This window comes from Humulus lupulus, chromosome 1 (genome assembly GCF_963169125.1).
Source record: "Humulus lupulus chromosome 1, drHumLupu1.1, whole genome shotgun sequence".
Taxonomy (NCBI): Eukaryota; Viridiplantae; Streptophyta; class Magnoliopsida; order Rosales; family Cannabaceae; genus Humulus; species Humulus lupulus.
Window position 1 is genome coordinate 223,777,479 of NC_084793.1, and position 24,363 is coordinate 223,801,841.

At 36.7% G+C, this 24,363-nt stretch overlaps 1 non-coding gene across 1 annotated transcript; it reads left to right on the forward strand.

Moving 5' to 3' along the window:
- The first annotated feature begins 224 nt into the window (after positions 1-224).
- On the forward strand, positions 225-330 carry LOC133813150 (small nucleolar RNA R71). The gene has a single exon (XR_009884189.1). It is a non-coding gene; the product is annotated as a small nucleolar RNA R71 (small nucleolar RNA).
- The last annotated feature ends 24,033 nt before the right edge of the window (positions 331-24,363 follow it).

Below are 24,363 nucleotides of genomic sequence, written 5' to 3' on the forward strand. Positions count from 1 at the left end.
GAGCTGTGAGCACAACAATAGGATAAACTTCTAGAACTCCCACCACCTTCTTCTTTTCTCGCTTAGTTGGCCATTGATAGTTATTCATGGCCATCTATTCCAAGAGCTCATACGCTTCGTTAGCACTTTTGCTCACAAAAGCTCCCCCCGCTGCTGCATCTATTATAGTTTTTGTGTCTCCCCTCAGGCCATTATAAAAAGTGTGCACAAACCTCCACTTCACTATACCATGATGTGGGCATTTTTGAAGAAGCTCTTTAAACCTTTCCCAAGCATCGTATAATGATTCCCCCTCAAATTGACAAAAAATATTTATTTCTCCTCTAATCTGGGCTGATTTAGCGGGAGGAAAATACTTAGCAAGGAATTTTTGGGCAAGGTCCTCCCATGTCGAAATGGAGTTGGCTTGTAGAGAAATTAACCAACTTTTAGCTCTGTCTCTCAAAGAAAACAGAAATAGGCTCAAACTGATTGCATCATTACTTACTCCATTCATTTTGAAAGTAGCGCATAACTCCAAAAAGTTAGTAATATGGAGGTTTGAATCCTCATTAGGTAGCCCCCCAAATTGAACGCAATTCTGAACCATTTGGATAATCGAAGGCTTGATCTAAAAATTATTTGCCTCGACAGTAGGTGGGCGAATACTAGAGTGTATCCCTGTAATAGTAGGGAGTACAAAGTCCCTCAGTGGTAGGTCTTCCTCAGCTGCAGCGTTACACTCATTACCCTGATTCAGATTGTTGTTGGCAACATTATTAACGTTCTATGCCATTCTTTCCAGTCTTTTCTATTTTCTTTTTCTTTTGCATATCTTCTTAATGTCAGGATCAACATGCACTAGTATATTCGAACCCTGACATCGCATAAACTATATCACCCAAAATTGAGAAATTTAAAAGCAACTCAAATTAGAAAACATTAGAATAAAACCAAAGTAGAACGAAAAACAATTAATTTTGATATTGGATATTAGTCCATGGCAACGACACCAAAATCTTGATCGGTAAAATATGCACGCAAGTGTACGTGGTTGTGTCAAGTAATAAATTTTGTAAGAACAAATATCGTCCCACAAAGACTATTAACCAATTACCAATAATCGCTTTTCATTAAAATTGAAACGAGTAATTATAAACTATGAACGCAATTTAAATAAATGTAAATAGAACAGTAAATCAAAAGATAAAATCAATAACAAAAGCATAGGGAATTAATTTCATCAACTTTTGATTCTATTAATTTTACTAATCAATTCTAAATCTCTTCTTCCTATTCTAATAGCAGGCTAACAAAAATCAATTCCTATTATTTTTCAAGATATAAGATCTCAACCTATATGACAGTTTTATACATCTCTGTGATAAACTTAAACACACAGCAGGCATTAAGAATGGTAACCTTAATTCTACACAAGTCATACATGTACTCTCATCCAATATGTAACCTATGTCTACATAACGATATCATATTCCATTGGCATCTTTCGAGTTTTGAATCAAAATCATAAATCAAGCAAATAGTGATCAAGTATTTACTAGCATTAAGCAAACATCATATAGATTAGAATAAAGAAGAATAGAACATCATAATAAAATTAAATGGAAATTCAAGCGACTACATTAACTCCTAGATATAGGATTTAGTTCATATCAGTCAAGATTAAAATCTTAAAACAATTATTCAGAACAATAAAATTAAACTACTAAAAACTAAGAGAAAAGTGAAGAAAAATAGATCAATAATGATCCACAGCTGCTAATCCCAAATCCCTGAACTCCCTTTACAAATGACCTAAAATCGTATTTAAACACATTTTCCTCAAATTTTAATGAGGCGGGTCGCGACTTGCCCATTCCTGAGTCGCGACCCGTGTTCTTTTTCTGGGAATTCCTATCTCATCTGGAAGTTCAGGGGCCGCGATCCGCCTGAACTTAATCTCCTTCATCGAATCGCCTCTATCTTCATCTGAGCCGCGAATTGCAAGGGCAAGTCGCGACTCCTTGTTCCAAATTTCTAGATTTTACTCTTTTCTTCACTTCTTTTTGTACCAGAGTCATCCAAATATTCCTAGCTCACCTGCGTTCACACAAAAATGGCTAAAGATGCCCAAAATACCCATTTTCATCATCAAATCTTCTCCTCTCCTCTCCATTCTCCAATTCATAATAAAAATTTGTCAAACAAAACAAACACAAGCATAATATCGAACAAAACTCACAATTTGACTCGAAACTGACTAAAACTACCCTAAAACGAACTTATCACATGGGGACCATGGATCCATGAACTCAAGCTCCAATAAGTTACCGTCAGTTTATTTATAACAAATAATCTCACTACCTTATTAATTCCTCGTGACTCCACTATAGACTCAGAATTGCAATCTTGAATTCATAGAATGCTTTACACTAAATGTAAATACGTTATCCATTGTTATAACCATAACCGTCATTCAATCCACTATAGATGATCTACTAATTATACGGGTGAAAATTACCCTTTTACCCCTCTTTGGCATTTTATCCTTAACTCCCACAAAGTTCCTTGTAAATGATATTTCCGTAAATTTAATTGCAGAAATGAGTACTTTATCATTTAACACTTGAACCAAGCTATAAGGAAATCATCATTTCACTTCTTAAACAGAAGCTATAGATTTCATATCTATGATAAATACTCCCACTTAATTATACTACAAAATCTCCAATATGTAAGATGAGTTGGTCCGTAGGGTAAGCTGGTAACGAACAAATCAAAAGACTTGAATAATACAATAAGTAGAATATTAATCACTCAGAATTACGATTGAATTGACCTATGGTAAACATTTTGATATGATTAGATTAGATAATAACGATACTTACTTATCATATCAATAATCAATATCGGTCCAGTCCAATGTAACAAAATACATGACATCACACTAGATGTGTAAGTAGTTCTTATCGTAGATTACCCAATTAGTAAAAATCTAGTGTACTGATTTAATCTTAGGATAAAATACTTTTGAACATATAATTATAATTATAATCCACTATGACCGAGTCACTATAATTTTAACTATACATATGTTTGAGATTTTTTAAACGTTTGTATTAATAACAATTAATCATGTAATAAAACTTATAAACAATCCAATTTGATTGAACAAAATGATTTCTACTACTTTATTGATAATGAATAAATTACATAAAAAATGTGGTTTTATAAGGGCATAAAACCCAACATGTACTGTAATGTATTTTCGTAAACAACATCATGCAATACTATGGGGTTTGTCCCATTTGATCAGTTTTCCCTTATACTTGCTGGTCTAAGTTTTTTTAGGTCACATTTTTCTTCATTTTTGTTGTGGAATGCTAATGCCGGCATGTGAAATTTTTGTTTTTAATCATTGTAACCATGCTCCTGGTTCTGGCATTGAAGAGTGGCTCCAGCAACATTGATATCTTCCAACTTTTATTATTAGTTCAATTTGTGCTATATCTTACTCATAGTTTACACATAGACACACATTACACACATTTATTATCACAAGTTTCTCATATATACCACTTGTTGGCATTTATGGTTTGCTAAGACCAACGTTGTGATGTCTGTCACTCTATTTGTATATAAACGGTAAATTCATCTTTGCTTGATAATTTTCTAGTCTCATATTGGTATTCCAAATTTATTTTAATGTGTTATCTCTTATCAAACTCAAGTTTTAAAATGGGTTGATTGCCATCTTTGACTCCAATAAAATTCTAGCCCTTTTCAACACTACTTGACTATGTTATGCGACATTTTGTGGTGTCCAAATGATTTTATTTTCTTTGTTCAAGTTTTGTTTGTTAGATTAATTTAATCTAGATGCATAATAATCCTAATATGTGGAATAGACTGAATAGGATTGTTACAAAATTAATGAGATCGATAGAGTATACCTCTAGCCATTGATTTTGATAACATCGAGCTAACAACTTTAGATCTGCAAAAGAAAACAAAAAGAGTATTATTGAGGGTTAAGGACTTCCAAGCTCTCACCAGCTCATTAGATGGGGAGTTTGACAATGAGGGTTGAGCTTGAAGACTAGAACTCTATATTTATATAGGTGAGATATTCCATCAAGGTCTCAGCCACAATTGATGTCAGAATATATGACAATCAATAGGATATAAATGTTGGGTAACTCAACATTGATTAACTACCTTAAATGCTAACAATGGCAATATTGACTTTAATTATGATTAATTAGAATTATGATTTTCGATAACTCTAATTAATTTAATAAAATATTCTAACATTCTCAACTTGGTCTGCATTTAAACTAAAGTATCACTTAAACCCAATGAATATCCTTGTTAGGTAACAAACACATGATTCATAGCGATAGGTCATCTTTTATGGCGAGTATTTTCTTCCATGGTTACAGTATATTTATTACTCAACAATAAAATTTATGTGGCGATGCAACTTAATGAATGAACCCTATGTTTATTTAGGTCCAATGAAGATAAATTTTCTCAAATGATATTAAGGTGCACATGAATATGATAAAATATCTAAATAAGAGTTTCATTAATAACATTTAATGCAAAATTACATAAGGGAAACAAAATCTCATATATTCATTTTATGATCCTTGAATTTATGTAGTGACATGCCTTTAGTCAAGGGATCTGGGATCATTCAATTTATTGCTTGCATGCTTAATGACCACTTTCATTTTCTTTAACGCACTCCTTCATGGCTAAATACTAAATGTCGATACGCTAGCTTCGACTACAACTATTGTTGCTTTAACCCACAAATACTGCAACTAAATTTGTCACAAGGTTTTCTTTATGGCTTAGAAATAGAATCTACAACTCTAAGACCTGAAACTCTATAATTATACACCATATGATGTATCGTCAAAATAATAAATGAATCTGACTTCTAAAGTGGAAATAACAATCATGGTTTTCCGTGACACAACTCTACCAGTATTTATAAAACATAATCAAATGTTGAATTATGTGAATCAATATAATCGAAGATGTCTGAATCTGAGTAGTTAACTATTTCTAGATTGTCAGTTCATCTCAAAAATGCATGTAATCATTGGTATCATAAAGATACCTCATCATTTTCTATGTAGCTCTTAGGTGGTCTAAACTTAAGTTATTCTAATATCATCCCATTATTCTGACAGTAAATGTAATGTCAGGTTTTGAGCATAGCTTTCGACAACAGAAGCATAAGGAATGTTCTTCATTTCTTCCATTTCTAGATCATTATCCGAATACTAGCTCAAATTTAATTTATCACCCTTAATAATAGGAGCAACACTTGGTGAATAATCTTTCATCTGAAATCTCTCTAAGATTTTGTTGATGTAGGCTTCTTGAGATATACCTTAAAGACCTTGACATCTATCTTGATAGATCTTAATGTCAATGACATAAGATGCATCACCCATATCCTTCATCTCAAAGTTTTTTTTACAGGAACTGCTTCACCTCATGGAGAAAACCCTATCATTGGTTGCAAGAAGAATATCGTCCATATATAAAACAAGAAAACAAATCTTACTCCCACTGACATTAATCCATGACATTCTCTTCAAATCCAAAGGAAGAGATGGCATCATGAAATTTTAAATACCATTGGCGGGATGCTTGTTTTAATCCATGGATGAACTTCTTAAGCTTGCATACCAAGTGCTCACAATCACTAGAGGAGAATCTTTTTGGTTATTTCATGTATACCTCTTCCTCTAGGTCCCCATTTAGGAAAGTTGTTTTCACATCCTTTTGTCATAGCTATAAATCGAAATGAGCAACTAATGTCATGATTACTCTAAGGGAATCTTTCTTAGAAATAGGAGAAAAGGTCCTGTGTAATTAATTCCCTCCTTTTTAGTGAATCCCTTAGCAACAAGTCTCGCTTTATGTCTCTCAAAGTTTCCTAATGAGTCTTTCTTTATTTTGAAGACCCATTAACACCCAATGACCCTCGCCCCATTAGGCAACTCAACAAGTTCCCGGACTTCATTGCTCTTCATAGAATTCATTTCTTAATTCATGGCATTGTACCACAATTTTAATTCTTGACCATCCATGGTTTGTGAAAATGTTTCTGCATCATTTCCGACTCCAATATTGTAGTCAGATTCTTTTAAAGTGACAATGTAATCACTATGAATTGTCGATTTTGTCGTTCTAGTGGATCTTCTTAAGGCTACACCAACAAGCTCTTAGGGAGAAGGTGGTTCAGCAGGTTTCTCATCAACTGTAGGTAATTTGTTAACAACTTGATCCATTGGAACTTCATCATCGACTTGTGGATTTTAAATTACTTATTGTGGTTTTTCAACACCCGTTTTAACTTGAGGGATGTTTTGAAAAACTATAAATCTTGAACCTGAGGAGGAAGGTTATGAATGATCTTTCTCAGAATTTGAGTCCTTTGATTGATCACTCCCACTAATCAAGTCATTTTAAAGAAATTTTGCATTTCTTGATTCCACAATCCTAGTGCTATGACATGGAAAGTAGAATCTATAACCTTTGGACCTTTCAACATATCCAATGAAATACCAACTAGGGTCCAGTTTCTTTTCTTGTGGATTATTCTACCTTCAGATGGGCATCCCTAAATGCGTACATGTTGCAAACTCAGTTTCAAACATTTCATAATTCAAAAGGAGTTCTTGAGACTGCCTTGGTTGGAATGCGGTTTAATATGTACACAACAATTTTTAGAGCGTCAGTCCACAAGGATTTAGGAAGTTTGGAGTTGTTGCTATGCATACTTCGCACCATGTCCAATAGTATTCAGTTTCCTCTTTCTGCAACACCATTTTTCTCAGGCGTACCCGACATGGTGTATTGGGCAATGATCCCATTTTCTTCAAGAAACCTCACAAATGGACCATGTGCTTGTCCTTCCTCAATGTATCTACCATAATATTCACCACCTCTATCTGATCTCACTATCTTAATTCACTTATTGCATTGTTTCTCTACTTCAGCTTTAAATATCTTTAAGACATCTAATGCTTCACTTTTGTTATGAAGTAAGTAGAGATACATGTAACTTGAGAAATCATCTATAAAGGAGATGAAGTATTTCTGATCACATGAGAACATATTTGGACTACATATATCTTGTACGTATGATTTCTAATATCTCAAAACTCCTCTGGACACCATTTTTTTTAGACTTGTTAGTATACTTTCTCTTAATGCAGTCAACACAAGTTTCAAAATTAGTAAAATCCAAGGTATTAAGTACCTCATCATTTACTAACATCTTAATCATATCAATGGAGATATGTTTCAATCTCTGGTGTCACAATGTAGAGGAATCCTCATTCAAAAAACATCTCTTAATTCCAGTTTAAGCATGCATAACATTATGAGTGGTATTGTTTTGCAGATTAATATAGTAAAGAACTTCAGACATTGTACCATTCCCAACACATATAATAGATTAAAAAAATTGTTTGAAAATGTAAAGGAATATCCAAAGGTACAAGTCTTGAAACTAAAATCAAGTATCTAGAAAAACTTGGAATATAAAAGGACTTTTCTAACTTTAAAACAAAATTAATACTTAAAACTAAAGTGCATGTTCTTATAGCTTCCACATGTGAGCCCGTCTTGTTTCTGGATAAGATTTTTTGCTCACTTCCTACTGGCTTCATTAGGTTTTGTAAACCTTGAATGAAATATGATATATGGAGTGTTGATCCATAATCAATTCACCATGTGTTAATATTAACATTAATCATATTAGATTCATGACATACACATGAAATTAGAGTTCTAGTGGTGATGACGGATGTTTTATTGATCTTAATTGCACAGTAAGAGTCTACGCAACATGGAAGGAGGAGAATACTCTCCTCCCACACTTTGGAGTTATCACCCCAAAATTGAGGAAGTTCTTTTGGGACAATAGAATAAATGGGTAGTGATGTTGCAAGAATAGGATTACAAGTTTATCATTATAAAGTTTTTGAGGTTTATATGAATTAATGTTTTTACCAATGTACACACATATGCTGAAGATGAAATCTTTTTAAACAAAAATTGCTTGTGGGCTAAATTTTTAATTTAATAAGATTATATGTACATTATGATAGTTTAATCAAACATTTAAAAACTTAAGGTTCGATATTTCTATCTAAATAAACTATATGATAAAACTACTATATTAATTATCATAACTCTTGTGGGTAGATTAAGAAAAATTAATTTAATATAATATCCTATTTAATTATATAAACATAATAAAATCTTTGTAGGATAACATTATTATATTTATATAACTAATCAATAATTATGTCGATTATTTAATCCTAATCAACTTAATATATATATAATATATAATTTTATTTAATTAGAGATGTTGTGGCTACTCCCTAATTATTTAAAATTATATGGCTTACTAGACATTATGTTTTAGCTCTACTTAATTCCTAAGAACAACTATACAACAACATAATAGGCAATCACTAAGAGTGCTCCTAGTGTGGTCATCCAAAGATCATTAAAAACTATTATAGATTGAGCATTGTCTCAGTTTCATGTTTTTCCATGTTAACCACAAAATTATTTATGTATTATTCATAATTTAATTATTCTAGCTAAGTAATTATTCTAATTAATTAGAGAATATTTTATGCATCCTAAAGTGCTAATTTTTAACTAAACTAAAATTTTTATGAATCTAATTTATTTAGCACTTAAATTATAATTAATGTCTAAAATATTAATGTGATTCTTATTGCCATAATATATCAATTTATTTAATTAAAGATCCTATGGCTACTCTATAATTAAATAAAATTATATGAAACACTTAAACACATATCACTTATGCTTAAAAATTTATGAAAAATTTATGAGTATATTTTATATAGCAAAAATTAATTATAATTAAATGTATATTATATTGATTTTTATGCACTTAATTATACTTATAAAATGTAATAAATTACATAACGTGAATAACATTATTTCAATAGTATTTAAGCTTAAAAATACAAATATGGAATATATATCATGCATTTAAACCATAAAATCATACATATAATATCTCAAAAATTAATTGTACTAGTAATAAATATTACATGAATTAAAACATAAATAAACACACATAATTAGTACAATCCACTATATTTATATGTATGATAAAAAAATAAATGCAACAATTCCATAAATAATTAAATGTCAGAATTAATTTACAAATTAATGCTTAATAAGGAAATAAATCAATTACTCAATATTTGGTAAATTAATAAATAATTGTACTAAAACTTAATTGTAAAACATTAAATGTAATTACATACTCAAATTAGTACAATTATTTTTATTACATGCTCAATAAATAAAAATAAATCATGCAATAAATATACCAAATAAAAAATTTGCACATTTTAATTAATTTCCAAATGACGTAAATTACCAAAATTATATGCATAATTAAAATAAGAAAAATTAAAAATTAAATTTATTACCTAAAATAATGTAGAAATTAAGAAATAATTTAATTCCAAAAATATTTTACAAAACTTTAATTTTTCAGAATTTTTTTTTTAAATCCTCCATGTCGTTTTCCCCTTATTGTTGTCGTATGACCTGTCAAACTTCGGGTCGTTTTCTTTGCTGAGGGGGATAACGACATGTAGTTTCCCCCGTCTCCTTCCTTTAGCCGGGTCGAATTGACCTGATTTTCTGTAATCGGGTTAGACGGACCAAAAACCAAAACCTAGTCGAAAACAACCATTTTTGATGTCGAAAACTTGTTTTTTCAGCCTAAATCAAACTGAAATACATGTATAAAGAGATTCATGACATTTGTTTGGATAAAAAAACAACTAAAATTCGATCATTAATATCAAAAATTAATTTTTGCCATAACCGCAATCTTGAAGGTTTCAGCGACTTTCAAAGGTGTCAAAACTCATTTTTATGCATCAAAACCTTAGAAAACAAAAGGTAAAGGGTATCTAATGGTATTTACTTTGAAAATGGTTTTGAATTATAAATCCAAAAAATTTATAATCGTTCGGCTATGAATGTGTGGGATTTCAAAAAAATTTATGCTTCCATTATTTTTAAACTAGTTTCTCAAATAACAAATCATTAGAATCGTAAGCTTAAGAGTTTCTAATGTTAGTTTGATTTAAAACAAAATGAATACAAAACCAAAATACTTAGGCCATGAATCTATATGCAAATTTTTTAAAAGCTTTGTTTTCTTAAGTTTCAGACTCATTTTTCTCTAACTAAATTATTAGAAACGTGAACTAAAGAATTTCTAATGCTATTATTTATGGAAAAACAAATTTGAATCAACAAAATTTGCACATATATAATGAAACCTATTCTTTAGTAGTATTGCCCAAAACAATTAAAAATTTAATAAATGAAGCATTCCTAACAACAAAATGCAATAAAAAATACAAATATACAAATCATATACACGAATGAATATGTGCATATATTTATACAAAGCATATATAATCCATATAAATATTTATATGTGTATATATATATATATGCATGCAACAATATCAAGGCAGAGGTAAGCATGACTCTGATACCAAATGTCACATTAATTTAATCTAGATGCATAACAATCCTATTATGCGGAATAGACTGAATATGATTATCAAAAAATTAATGAGATTGATAGAGTATACCTATAGCCATTGATTTTGATAACCTCGATATAACAAGTTTAGATATGCAAAAGAAAACAAAAAGAGTATTAATGAGGGAAAAGAACTTCCAAGTTCTCACTAGCTCTTTAGATGGGGAATATGACAATGAGTGTTGAGCTTGAGGACTAGAACACTATATTTATATAGGTGAGACATTCCATCAAGCTCTCATCCACAATTGATGTCAGAATATATGAAAATCAATAGGATATGAAATGTTGGGTAACTCAATATTGAGTAACTACCTTAAATGCTGACCATATTGAGAATATTTGTCAAGTAATCCCAGTTGACCTGTGAAATTGGTCAACGTTCGTATGTACAGTATACGACACCTTTTGAACGAAATAAATGACAGAGTACGATTATCTTAAATAAACAACAGGAATTTTATAGTGGTTCAGCCCTGTTCAGATGAACAGTAACAACCTAATCCACTTAGCTTTTAGTATTGAGTCACTCGACAATTACAAGTACAAACTAGTTAGTTCACTCGTCAATAAGATATTTCTCCCAAAATTCCAGAGAAAGAGATCAGATCCAGAAAAGAGAGTAAAAAAAAGTCCCTTTAAATGAAGCCCTGGTCCTTTATTTATAGTACCCAGGGGCTGTTACATGACTAATCATACTGGGATCGTGGTTTGGCACACGATTATCAGGTAATGGAGATACGTGTCCACCTCCCCATGATTATGAGATCGTGTTTCTTCTCGTTGTTTCTTTAGATCGTGGTAGACAATGCACGATTGAAACTTCTAGGAAAATGTTAAGTCTTTGTCGGTATATGAGACTTAGGTGCTAGGCCCAACGACTAAAGCTTGGGTGCTGGACCTGCGACCTTCTGGGTGCTGGACCTGTTGATCCTCTAGGTGCTAGGCCTGTTGATCTTCGGGGTGTTAGGCCTACTGATCTCAATTTGAACGAGAGTTATTATTTCTCAGTGAAGTGTGCTTGGGGGTTTAGGCCGACCACCCCATGAATGATAGGGTTGGTCTACCACCCAGGTGGCTCTTGGTCCTACTTAGGCCGACCACCCTAGGGGTTGAGGTCAGCTCGACCGCCCCTAGGGGTCGTTGGGCAAATTGTGGCCGACTACCCTAGGGGTTGGGGTCTGGCCAACCACCCTTAGGGGTCATTGTGCATGCTGGGGCCGACCACCCCCGGGGTAGGGGTCAAGCCGACCACTTCTAGGCCCTTGGGTCTGCTTAGGCCGACCACCCCTAGGGGGTTTAGGCTTGGTCGACTTTCTTAGATCCTGGACCTATCTGTTTTGCCCGTCGGTCTTTTCTCAATTCTTTGTCGTTTTTCCCTGATTAGTGATGTCACGTGTCTCATTCTCATTCACCACGTCATCCTTGTATTTTTGAGGGATAACATTTTCCCCCCAAGTTTATTGCAATATTTTCAACATTACGATAAACTTGATCCTAGCCCGAGAAACATACTGTAGCAGTACTCAAATAGTCAAGTCCCTCGGGACATTACATAGTACTTTTTTAACTATCGATACTTTGCTCGGTACGAATTTTTCAGGGACAATTAGTAATTCCTAAAAATAATTAGGTTTTTCAAGGAAAATTAATTTCCTAAAAATCTAATATATTTTTCAAGGAAATTTGAAATCCTAAAAATATAACATATTTTTCAAGGAGTTTTGAAGCCCTAAAAGTATAATATATTTTTCAAGGATATTAATTCCTAAAAATAAAAAAAAAAGTATTTTTCAAGGAATTTTAATTCCTAAAAATATAAATATTTTTCAAGAAATTTTAAATCTTAAAATTATAGATATTTTTCAAGGAATTTAAATTTGAACCATATTAGATATTTTTCAAGGAAATTTGAATTCCTAAAAATATCTTGTTTGCTTGAGAGGTTATAAGTAGATTATCTTCCTCATTCCTGCTCCATGCGCCACTTTCGAATAGATCCAAGTCTGATTTCTCCAGTTCCTCATCAAACTCAGATCTTTGGTAAGTACTTTCTTCTAATCCTCACATCATTTAATTTAACTGTGCTTAGATTCATAAGAAACACTTTGTATTTTTGAGGAATTTTGGTCTGAATCTTCTTGCTCTGTTGTATCCTGATAAAAAATAATTGACCTTCTTGAATCAAGATTTCTCTGTAAAAGTCCTTAGTCTGAAAAAGGGATGCAAGACCCTAGGCCGAACACTCAATAGTCCTGGCGATTTCTGGGACTCCAAACCTGGTGCCTGCGATTTCCAGGGATAGGCCCAATTTGGGCCGAGCTCCTCCTTGGCATGGGCCGAGTACCTCCTTGGCATAGGTTGAGCACTCCCTCAGAGCTTCATAGGCCGAGCACTCCCTTTTCTTCCTTAGGAAATTTCTAGGGATAGGCCCATGATTGGGCTGAGCACCTCCTTGGCATGGGCCGAGTACCTCCTTGGCATGGGTCAAGTACCTCCTTAGAGCTTCATAGGCCGAGCACTCCCCTTTCTTCCTTTAGGCGCTTTCTAGGGAAAAAATTAAGGCTAGGTCGACCACCTTAGGGGTCCATGAGCCGAGTACCCCTTGCCTTAGGCAATTTTCATGGATTCAGGGTGGTCGGCCCAAGCATAAGCCGACCACTTGGGATCCTAAAAATATTCTGGAGACTTGAACGGTCCTTAGGCACTTTTCTGAAGCTTACTTCCTTGGGGTAGTCGGCCTATGCTTAGGCTCATTGGGTCGACCCCCATATACCCCCTATATAGAATTTAGCTCTTGATTTCTTCAATTTTACATTTTAGTTCATGAACGTGCCCCAAGCCGTTGGCTCCATTATGCTCATTTAGTAACTTTAATCTTTATTTTTCTTCTATTGTAGATGTCCAGCTCTTCTTCATCAGACAAGTCAGTAAGTGAGCGTACTCCCTAGGAGTTTTTGGAAAGGTTGAAAGGGATTCTCCCTCGTTCAGCTCTATACTTATTTAGTGAGGAAGATTTCTAAAAGAGGTATTGTCCAATGGCGATAGTAAAACAGAAAACTCGGCAACCCTCTGAAGATGATCCTCAGATTTCCAGGCATATCAGGGCTCCTCGCCAGGCTCTTCTCAGATTACTTCTCAGCACAGTACACCCTGCGGCTCCCAAGGCACACCTCAGCGAAGTCATTCTTCTCAGTGGGATATGTCAGGTCAGCGAGAACCATTGCAACGTCCATCGCACCAAGATACTAGTCGGGTTCCCCATCAATCTTCTTCTTCTCGGCAAGATTATATCGAGGGCTCACGTCGCCATACTGATCATCCTTAGGAGTGTCCCATTCATAGATTCTGTCCTAAGGTAGTTCACCCTCCTTCCAAGAGCAAGACAGTCTCGCCAGCTGAGCAGCAGAAGAAGAAATCACAAAAGGAGTTTCATTTATCAGATTCTAGGGCCACCTTTGCCAGTGAGATCATATGGAAACCAGTTGAGAAGCCTCACCCTGTTGATTATGAGGTTGTTTAGTTCAAGGGGGCGGCCTCTGACATGCCTAAAGAGAAGGTAAAGAACTTGAGGAAGACCTTTGACCTCTCTGGCATGTCCATCACTATCCCTGGTTCAGATGATAGAGCTGAGGACCCCTTCTAGGTATGTGCACTTGGACACGTTCTGCCATTAAGTATGTGGCCTTACTTTCTCTTCATTCGTACTTCCGAAGTATAGCATACTATTTTGGTATTAGTCATTCTCAACTGGCTCCTAATGCGATCTTGGCCTTGTCTGCATTGTACATCATCTATCACCGCAGAAAATGGGCTGCCCTAGTGCCTCATGAGATCCACTATCTATTTGACCTGAAGACAAACCCTTCTCAACGCAACTCGGGATATTTCCATTTCCACCATTAAATGAGCGAGGGTACCAACACCTTTTTGGAAGAGATCTTTGGAAATAGCAAGGCATTTAGATATGTCGATAACTATTTCTTTACCAAGGACGCAGAGGCCAACTACTCCAAGTTTAAGCACGTTGGGCCCTTTTATAGACCACTCCCGACCCAGGCTATGACAGTTAGGGCCAAGGCACTGATTGCCATGACCCCTGAGGAGAAGAATATCAAAACCCTTGTTACTCTACAGAACCTTAGGAAGGTGGGGCTGTTTCCTCCTACCATATTAGATGTTCTAGATGACGATGGTTCTGAGCCCGTGATAGCCATAGAATTCCCAGGACCCATTCATGTCGAGGAGGTACCCTCTTTGCCAGTACTAGCCGGACATGAGGGTGATGAGGCGGGTGCATCTGCTGTGTACTCATCGCTTGCTTCGGATGACTTTGATGAGGCTGCGTTCGTACTCGAATCACATTTAGAAGGTTCGACACTTTATCACTTTTATTTTATGGTTCATTGGTACTTAATATCATTCTAACATTTGATCTTCTTTTGTAGGCTCAGACATGTTTGGTTTTGTCCATACCCAGCAGAGGTTGACTCCCACTGAGGCCAGTCCTTCTATTGGAGCGGCAAAAAGGGCCAGGGTTGAGGCTGAGTCGGTCATGTAGGTTCCTCTTGAGGTGTCTCCTCCGACTCCTTTGGCATCTAGTCCAATTCTTTTCGCATCTAGCCCAGTCGCATAGGTAGAGCCATCTTTGTCTACATCAGTTCCTCCCATTTTCAATGAGGCGGGTGCTTCTTATTTTGCGCCTGCTCCTTTATGTGAGCCACGTTAGTCTGCTATACGGAACTTAAGCACCATCATGGACCGAGCATCATATCTGGAGCAAACAACAACAGCCTTTAATGGGATCAAGAATGAGGACCTGAACACCATTCTCACGAAATCACTCTTAGACATTCAGAGTGTGAGTCCTTTACAGTTCCCTTATTGTCTATTTAGCTTGTGTTCTAATGTTTATCTAACACTTGTATGTTTTTTGTAGGCATTGATGCTGGTCTTTCATGTCCGTGATAGGTCTTTAGAGTGTACTTCTACGCTTTCCAACCTTCGTTTTGACCTTGAAGCTGTCCGCCAAGAGGTACGTGACCTTAGTCGCGTTCTTGGCTCTAGTGATGCTGACATTGCCTCAAAGGATGAAGAGATCAACACCCTCGCAATACCGTGGAGCTCAAATAGAAGGAAGTGACCGAGTTGACTTTTAGGATAACCCAGATGGAGGGGGAACTTGCCGATCAGCTCCAACAGTCTGAAGCTGAGAAAGAGAAGCTGATTGCTGACATGGACAAACTGCGGTAGGATTCTTTTGTCTAGAAGGAGCAAGAGGTCAAATCTTCTCGAGACAAGGCTCAAGAGGAGTATTCAGAGATAGTCTTCTCTTGCTTCTACTTGATTTGGAAGTTCAACAAAGATCTGAACTTGGATTTCCTTCCTGAGAAGATGCGAGCGAAGGAGCTTAGGAAGTGTCTGGCTCGTGAGGCTACCGAGGCTCAGGATAGTCTTTCAGATGATACTCCTCACCCTAGTTAGTCTTCTTGGTCCTTTATTTTATCTTTCCTCTCATGCCATTGGTAGGGCACCTTGTACTTGACAGTTTTTACATATGATATTTTATGCCTTTATGCTTTTTTGTTATGAGTACTCAGTGTATTGACTGAAATTTTTTTATTTCCAATGCTTACTAAGTATATCAACTCACAAACCTCATTTGTTCAAGTATTAGTATACTCTGAACACATGTATTTTATGTGCCATACTAACCTTACTTCTTTACGTTTTTCATGCTAACAACCATGGTAATGTGAGTAGTATGATACTTCACCAAGTACCATGAACAAAACGGTCAAGTCGACCACCCCATGGGTGATAGGTCGACCACCCTTTAAGGTTGGTGGACTAGCCGACCACCCCATAAGGGACATGGTTGGGAATCTCCCTACCAATATCTTTTTTGTTTTTGTTTTTGTTTTTTTTTGCACTTTCGAAACATATGTTGAACAAATGTCCTAGAAAAACTTGAGCTTGCTTAGTACTTAAGGTCATGCCTTCATTGCTCATGCATACATCAATCGGTATGTACTATATGCCCCCCAAGTGATCATGGGTTTAAAAGCCTTGGTCACTTGCTACTTGACCATGCCTTACTTCGAGCGTTAGACATATAGTACTATCCTTGTCACCTAATGATGCAAGCAGCAAATGCTTGTCCCTCATTGGTAGTCAGGTGATGGTTTCATACTCAGTAGTAATGATACCTATACACAGATGCAGATTGTGTAGCAAGTGTCGATCACGATCTACGTAATCTCTCGTGTACTCGTTATAATGATCGTAGACAGAAATGTCTAAGTTGGACCAACCGGGTCTAGATGGGCTAATCGAGCCTGTAACGAGTCTTAGATCAAATTATTGATCGGTCCCTTAAGGACTAGATTCGATTATGATCCGATAATAGTGACTGGTCCTTGAACCAGTCTCTTGTTTTTTTATCGTATGGGCCGATAGGTTCCTCAAGAATCAGGATTGAATGTGATCAAATAAGTTTGTGACAAGGTCCTCAGACCAATCTCTCATTTCAATCTTATGGGTCGATTGGCTCCTCCAGAACCAAGATCGGACATCATCCATTAATTTGGAGACAAGGTCCTAGGACTTGTGTCTTTTGTTGATCGTGTGGGTCGATAAGTTCCTCAAGAACTAGGATTGAACATGATCAAATAATTGGTGAAGAGGTCCTCAAACCAGTCTCTTGTGTGGATCGTATGGATCCATAGGCTCCTCAAGAAACAAGATCGAACATGATCCATAAATTTTGTGACAAGGTCGTAGGACCTGTCTCTTTTGTTGATCGTGTGGGTCGATAGGTTGCTCAAGAACTTGGATCGAACATGATCAAATAATTGGTGACAATGTCCTCGAACCAGTCTCTTGTTTGGATCGTATGGGTCGATAGGCCCCTCAAGAACCAAGATCGAACATGATCCATAAATTTGGTGACAAGGTCCTAGGACTAGTCTCTCTTTTGGATCGTATGGGTCAATAAGTCTCTCAGGGACCAGAATCGAACATGATCTGATGGGGTTGACAGGTCTACATGACAAGTCCTTCATTGAACGAAATTTAAAGAACTAAGAGAAACTTTAGAAATTAAATTCATTCACTGAAGCACAATGGCTGTTACATAGATAATTCGTAAATAATACATTAGCAAATTAAAACTTGTATTGCTACTGAGCAACTTCATTGATAGTACCGGCGGAAGTGTTCGCCATTCCAGTAGTTTCTGATTAGTTCACCATTCAATCGAGCTATCTTATACGTCCCTGGTGGTATCACCTCCTCCACAAGGTATGGCCCTTCCCATTTAGGTCTTAGTACCCCTGCCGTAGTGTCCTTAGTGTTTAGGAATACCCTCCTGAGTACTAAGTCCCCAACCTGGAATTTTTGATCTTTCACTCTGGAGTTGAAATATCTGGCCACATTTTGCTGATGTGTTGCTACTCTAAGACTTTCCTTTTCTCATCTTTCTTTGATTAAATCAAGCGACTCTTCTATTAGTTGATGGTTCCTCCCCTGATCGTATGTCTTCCGTATATGCGATGGGGGAGTGAGTTTAACTGCAACATGGCTTCATACCCAAACACCAAAGAGAATGGTGTATGCCCTGTCGCCGTTCGCGCCATCGTTTGATGTGACCATAGGACCTCCGGTAGTAATTCTGGCCAAGCTCCTTTGGCTTGTTCAAGGCGTTTCTTCAGAGTGTCTTTGATAGTCTTATTCACTGCTTCTACTTGGCCATTAGCTTGGGGGTGTGCTACTGAGGAAAAGCACTTTGTGATTCCATGCCTTGTACAAAATTCAGTGAACATATCACTGTCAAATTGAGTCCCATTATCCGAGACTATCTTCTTTGGTAGGCCAAATCGACATATGATATTCTTCACCACAAAGTCTAAGACTTTCATTGAGGTTATGGTGGCGAGCGGTTCTACTTCAATCCATTTGGTGAAATAGTGCACAGCTACAATAGCAAACTGGACTCATCCCCTCCCCGTGGGTAGCTTTCCGATTAGGTCGATTCCCCATACATCAAAGGGTCAAGGGCTCTGCATCTGTGTTAATTCATTAGGTGCTTCTCGGGGTATCTTGGAGAACATTTGGCACTTGTGGCATCTTTTGACATACTCCATCGAGTCTTCATTCATCATCGACCAAAAGTACCCTTGTCTTAGGATTTTCTTTGATAGGCTCTGCCCCCTAGCATGATCTCCACAAAAACCCTCGTGTACCTCGATCATTAACAACTTTGACTGGTCAGGTGTAATGCACCTTAGCAGTGGTAGGGAGTACCCTCGTTGGTACAGTACCCCTTCGACTATCATATATCGCGCAGCTTGTCTCACCAACTTCCTTGCTTTGTTCCTTTCACTGGGCACGACTCCTTGGTTGAGATAGTTAATAATAGGGGTCATCCATGTATCTCCTAACTCAACCGGTAGTGCCTCCTACTAGGTTATGCTTCTTTCCGCCAAATATTTAACGGGAACAACATTTAAGGTGTCTGTGTCTTTGACACTGGCAAGCTTGGCTAAGGAATCAGCATTGGCGTTCTGCTATCTTGGGACTTGTATAATTGAGTATTTCTTGAACTGTGCCAATAAGTCCTTCACCTTGTTCAAGTACTGCACCATCCTAAGTTCCTTGGCTTGATACTCCCCTAGTACTTGGTACACCACTAGCTGGGAATCACTGAATATCTCTAGGGACTATGCTTGTACATCTCGAGACAAGCATAATCCAACTAATAATGCCTCGTACTCAGCCTCGTTGTTTGAAGTGTTGAATCCAAATCTGAGAGCGCAATGGATTCGATGATTCTCTAGAGTGATCAGTATGATTAATGCGCCTGAGTTATGTTCATTGGATGGTGCATCAACATATAGCTTCCATACATGAGTATCTCCTTCCTTCTCAGTATCTCCATTCTCTGATTGGTATGAAGGTTCTTCAAAATTGGTGCCTTCGACTATGAGGTCCACCAATGCTTGTCCTTTTATCACCGCCCTCGAATGATAAGTGATATCAAACTGTCCCAGTTCCACTGCCCACTTGATTAATTGTCCCGAGGCCTCTGGTTTCTGAAGAACCTGCCTCAGTGGTTGATTGGTTAGGACTCGGATTAAGTGAGCTTAGAAATATGGACGTAGCTTTCGAGAGGCGATTACTAAACAGTAGGCTAGTTTTTTAAGAGGGGGATACCTAGACTCCGCACCTACTAGCCTTTTACAGATATAGTATACAGGGTGTTGTACCGTGTTCTCTTCCTTTATCAAAGCAACACTGATTGCATGCTCGGTGATTTCCAAATAGATGAATAGTACTTCACCATATAATGCCTTCACTAGGATGGGAGGTTGGGCAAGGTGTTCCTTCAAGGCTTGAGATCGGTTTTTGTCAAGCAGTCTCCTTTTTTGTTGCAGTGGTGGGAAGTTCTTGTCTGTATGGAGGACATGACTTATTACGGATGGAGAAATTCCAACCATGTCCTTATGTGACTAGGCAAAGACGTCCTGGTTTTTCTTCAAGAATTCCACCAATCGTGCTTTAATTTCCTCCTTTAACTCCCTCCCGACTTTGATTACTCTAGTCGGGTCCTCCTCATCTAGTAGGATTTTGTCAAGATCTTCGACTGGTCCTACCCCCATGATGTCATCCCCAAAGTGAGGATCAATGTCGTTTCCTTTGCTTTGGGAAACTTGCTATAACAACAATCTTCGTTAAAAGGAGCCCCCGGCTCCTGTAGAATGTTTCTTTCAACCTCAACTTTCATGTTGACAATCTCATCAGTTCCTTCACTCTTTTTGCAGCAGGTTACGATCATGTTGTTTACGCAGGGTCCTCTCTTTGCCTTGACCACTGACGGATTATAGCATTCTCATGCTTCCCTTTGGTTACCCTATATGCATCCTTGCCCTGCGCTGGTGGGGAACTTCAAAGATAGATGCCAGATAGATACAACTGCATGTAATGCCATCAGGAGGGGTCTCCCGAGTACTACATTGTAAGTCAATGAGAAATCTACCACCAGGAACTCTCTCATAACAGTCTTGTGCCTGGGGGCATCCCCCACTGTGACTGGTAGTTTGATAGTTCCTGCTGGTGCTAGGCATTCTCCCGTGAACCCATATATCACTTTGGAACACGGTGTCAGGTCCTTGACCTTGAGCTTCATCTTCTCGAGGGATGATTTGTAGATGATATCTACCGAGCTTCTTGAAATTGGCCAACAGTCGTATGTACAGTATACAACACCTTTTAAACGAAATAAATGATAGAGTATGATTATCTTAAATAAACACACATGAATTTTATAGTGGTTCAGCCCTGTTCAAAAAAGAGAATCCAAAAAAAAGTCCATTTAAATGAAGCCATGGGTCCTTTATTTATAGTACCCAGGGGCTACTACATGACCAGTCATACTAGGATCGTGGTTTGGCACACGATTATCAGGTAGTGGAGATACGTGTCCACCTCCCCGTGATCATGAGATCATGGGTCTTCTTGTTGTTTCTTTAGATCGTGGTAGACAATGCACGGTTGAAACTTCTGGGAAAATGTTAAGTCTCTGTTGGTATATGAGACTTAGGTGCTAGGACCGACAACTAAAGCTTGGGTGTTGGACCTGTGACCTTCTGGGTGCTGGACCTATTGATCCTCTGGGTGCTAGGCCTGTTGATCTTTGGGGTGCTAGGCCTATTGATCTCAGTTTGAACGAGAATGATTATTTCTCAATGAAGTATACTTGGGGGTTTAGGCCGACCACCCCATGAAAGATAGGGTGGGCCGACCACCCAGGTGGCTCTTGGGCCTGCTTAGGCCAACCACCCTAGGCGTTAAGGTCTGGCTGACTGACCCTAGGGGTCCTTGGGCAGATTGGGGTCAACTACCCTAGGGGTTGGGGTTAAGCCGACCACCTCTAGGGGTCCTTGTGCATGCTGGGGCCGACCACCCCCGGGGTAGGGGTTAGGTCAACCACTTCTAGGCCCTTGGGCCTGCTTAGGCCTATCACCCCTAGGGGTAGCGGTCAGGTCGACCACCCCTAGGGGGTTTAAGCTTGGTCGACTTTCCTAGGTCCTAGACCTATCTATTTTGCCTGTCGGTTTTTTCTCAATACTTTGTCGTTTTTCCCTGATTGGTGATGTCACGTGTCTCATTCTCATTCGCCACGTCATCCTTGTATTTTTTAGGGATAAAAATCCTAATATTGACTTTAATCGTGATTAATTAGAATTATGATTTTTGGTAACTCTAATTAATTTAATAAAATATTCTAACATATTTTTATTAAGTTTTGTTGCGTGCAGCGGATGAAAATTGGGTAACTTCGATGGATTCTGGCTACAATTGGTAAGATAAGTATTTTTTTTCTTTTTTTCATCTCATTGAATTAGAGAGATATAATTTTCCAATTTAGTTTATTTAGTGTATGATTTTTTATTTGATGATAATATTTATTTTTTTGTTTTTTCTTAGAAATTTATCAACTTGATTGATTTTTAATAATGATATTTTTTCTCGAAATTTTTTTCCGTTATGTTCTCAAGTTTATTTTATTTATTCATTAAAATTTTATTTCAATCCATACTTGTTTCAGTTTTTGTTTTATTTTATTTAATTATTATTTGTCTTGGAAGATTATTTGTTTCTGTTTTTCAAGATAACTGATAATTGGTTTTAAAAAAAAATTCTGCTAGTTATTTTTAATTTAACATATTATATTTTTACTAATTGTTTTTTAATAATTTATTATTTACTAAACTTTTTGTCGTCAAAATGTATCTTCTTTTTTTCTTTCCTCAAAATACATATGGTTAATAATATTTTATTTATCCTATGATACTATTCTTTTTATTTCAATTTCATTAATAGTTTTGATAACTAAGTTATTTTTTTATTGATTTATTGGACTTTTGGCGACTTTAAAGGATCATTTTGTTGAGTACAACGTTTACAACATATATGTTGACACCATTTTTCGTCAACTTGAGAACATAAGAGTATGGATTCAATGATAGATATATAATAAAATAAATAACACAAAATTTTATAGTAGTTTGGCCCCAAAAAAATGACCTACGTCCACTTAGTAACTTTTATTAATATTTAAGCTTAAAAAACCATAGTTTTCGGCGAACTTACGTCTCAAGTTGTTCTATGGCCCTCCTAGGCTTTTACATTAGATAAGGACTTGTTTCTATAATAATGGAGTTTTGGCATTATGATTTGCCTCCTTTATTTCTATCCCATCTCCTTTTATTTATAGTGAGGAGTTTTAGGGTAACAATTAGTTCATGGGCCTAAGTTATTGGGCTTGACCCATAAATAATACATCACAACACAAATACAGTATATTTTGATAAATGACGACTCTGTATTCCTATGATAATTCTATGTTAGCGCAGAAGTTGTGGGTTGAACAAACATGATCCTCCTGTTAGTGTGTAGTGGTTTTCCTTGTGTGAACTGAGGTTGAAGCGTGCGACTATGAGACCCAATCCCTTCTGTTAGCGCTTGGTAGTTTTCTTTGTACTTCGTGATAACAGGAACTCCTTTGTGCTTTGTGAGAACAAGAAGGCTATGTGTTATATTCATCATCCCTTTATAATTGCTATTTTTTTGAAAGGTCATAAATGCCCAAAAAAGGGTATAACAATATATATTTTTTTCTTTTACTGTATTTCATTTTCATTACAATGATAAATTTTAGTTTTTTTATTTATTTTTTTTATGTTTTTTAATGTAGTGTTTATATGTTGTTTTGTTTTGTAGGTTGTGTTATCCATATTTTCCACCTTGGAGACGTGGCATGGCCAGACGGATTACATGGGCACTCGGGAAAGGGTTGGGCCCAACCAAAGCCCAGCGAACAATAAGCAATTGAACCCTATCGACCTGGACCATGCCGAGCCCAATAACTAGCGAGTAACACGAGCATAGTAAGGTGGAAGAATTGAGATGCAGGCTCGAACCGCCTTCTCGGGCACACCCGATCCCTATCCTCTGGGATCTAGATTAGGGTGGTGGACAATCCATTCCAAGAGACGGATCCCATCGAGTGGGATTCAGGCGAAGTCTCCAGGTCCATCGCCAATGCTCTGGCCTACCATCAGGATGTTTGATCTATTATCGTTTTACGATGTCTACCCTGGTAAATGAACTCGAGTCTTGGTAAATGAACTCAGGTCTTGGTAAATGAACCTAAATTAGGTATCCATGTAGAACAAACCTAGTCCTTCCTACAGTTGACGTGTCCCCGAGAACTCCGGCAGCTGGTCTCCCTAACTAACTTGCAGAATGGAGTACGCACAGAATGTACAATGTTCCTGGGAAATGGTATTGCCACTATTCTGACAGATCCTGTCCGCAGGATCCCCCTGGTAGCCCACGCATATCAGTCTGTGCCAACGCACAAAGTGTTAGGAAAACTTATACAGGATCTTTATTTATTTTCATGTAGATCTAATATTAAACAAATTAATATGAGATAACCTAGAACATGTTTCTAAAATTGAATTCAAAGAGAAATAATGATAAGAATACTTACATTATACGCAGCGGAATGAAAGAGTCCTTCCTTCAATTTCTCTAACCCTTGTATCCTTTCTTTAATGTTTTACCTAATTGGTTCTGAGCCATCGCTAGGAATTCCTGAAACTTTGAAAATGTTTATGATTTCCTACTGTAGAGTCCAAGAACTTTACTTAGCTAGTTAG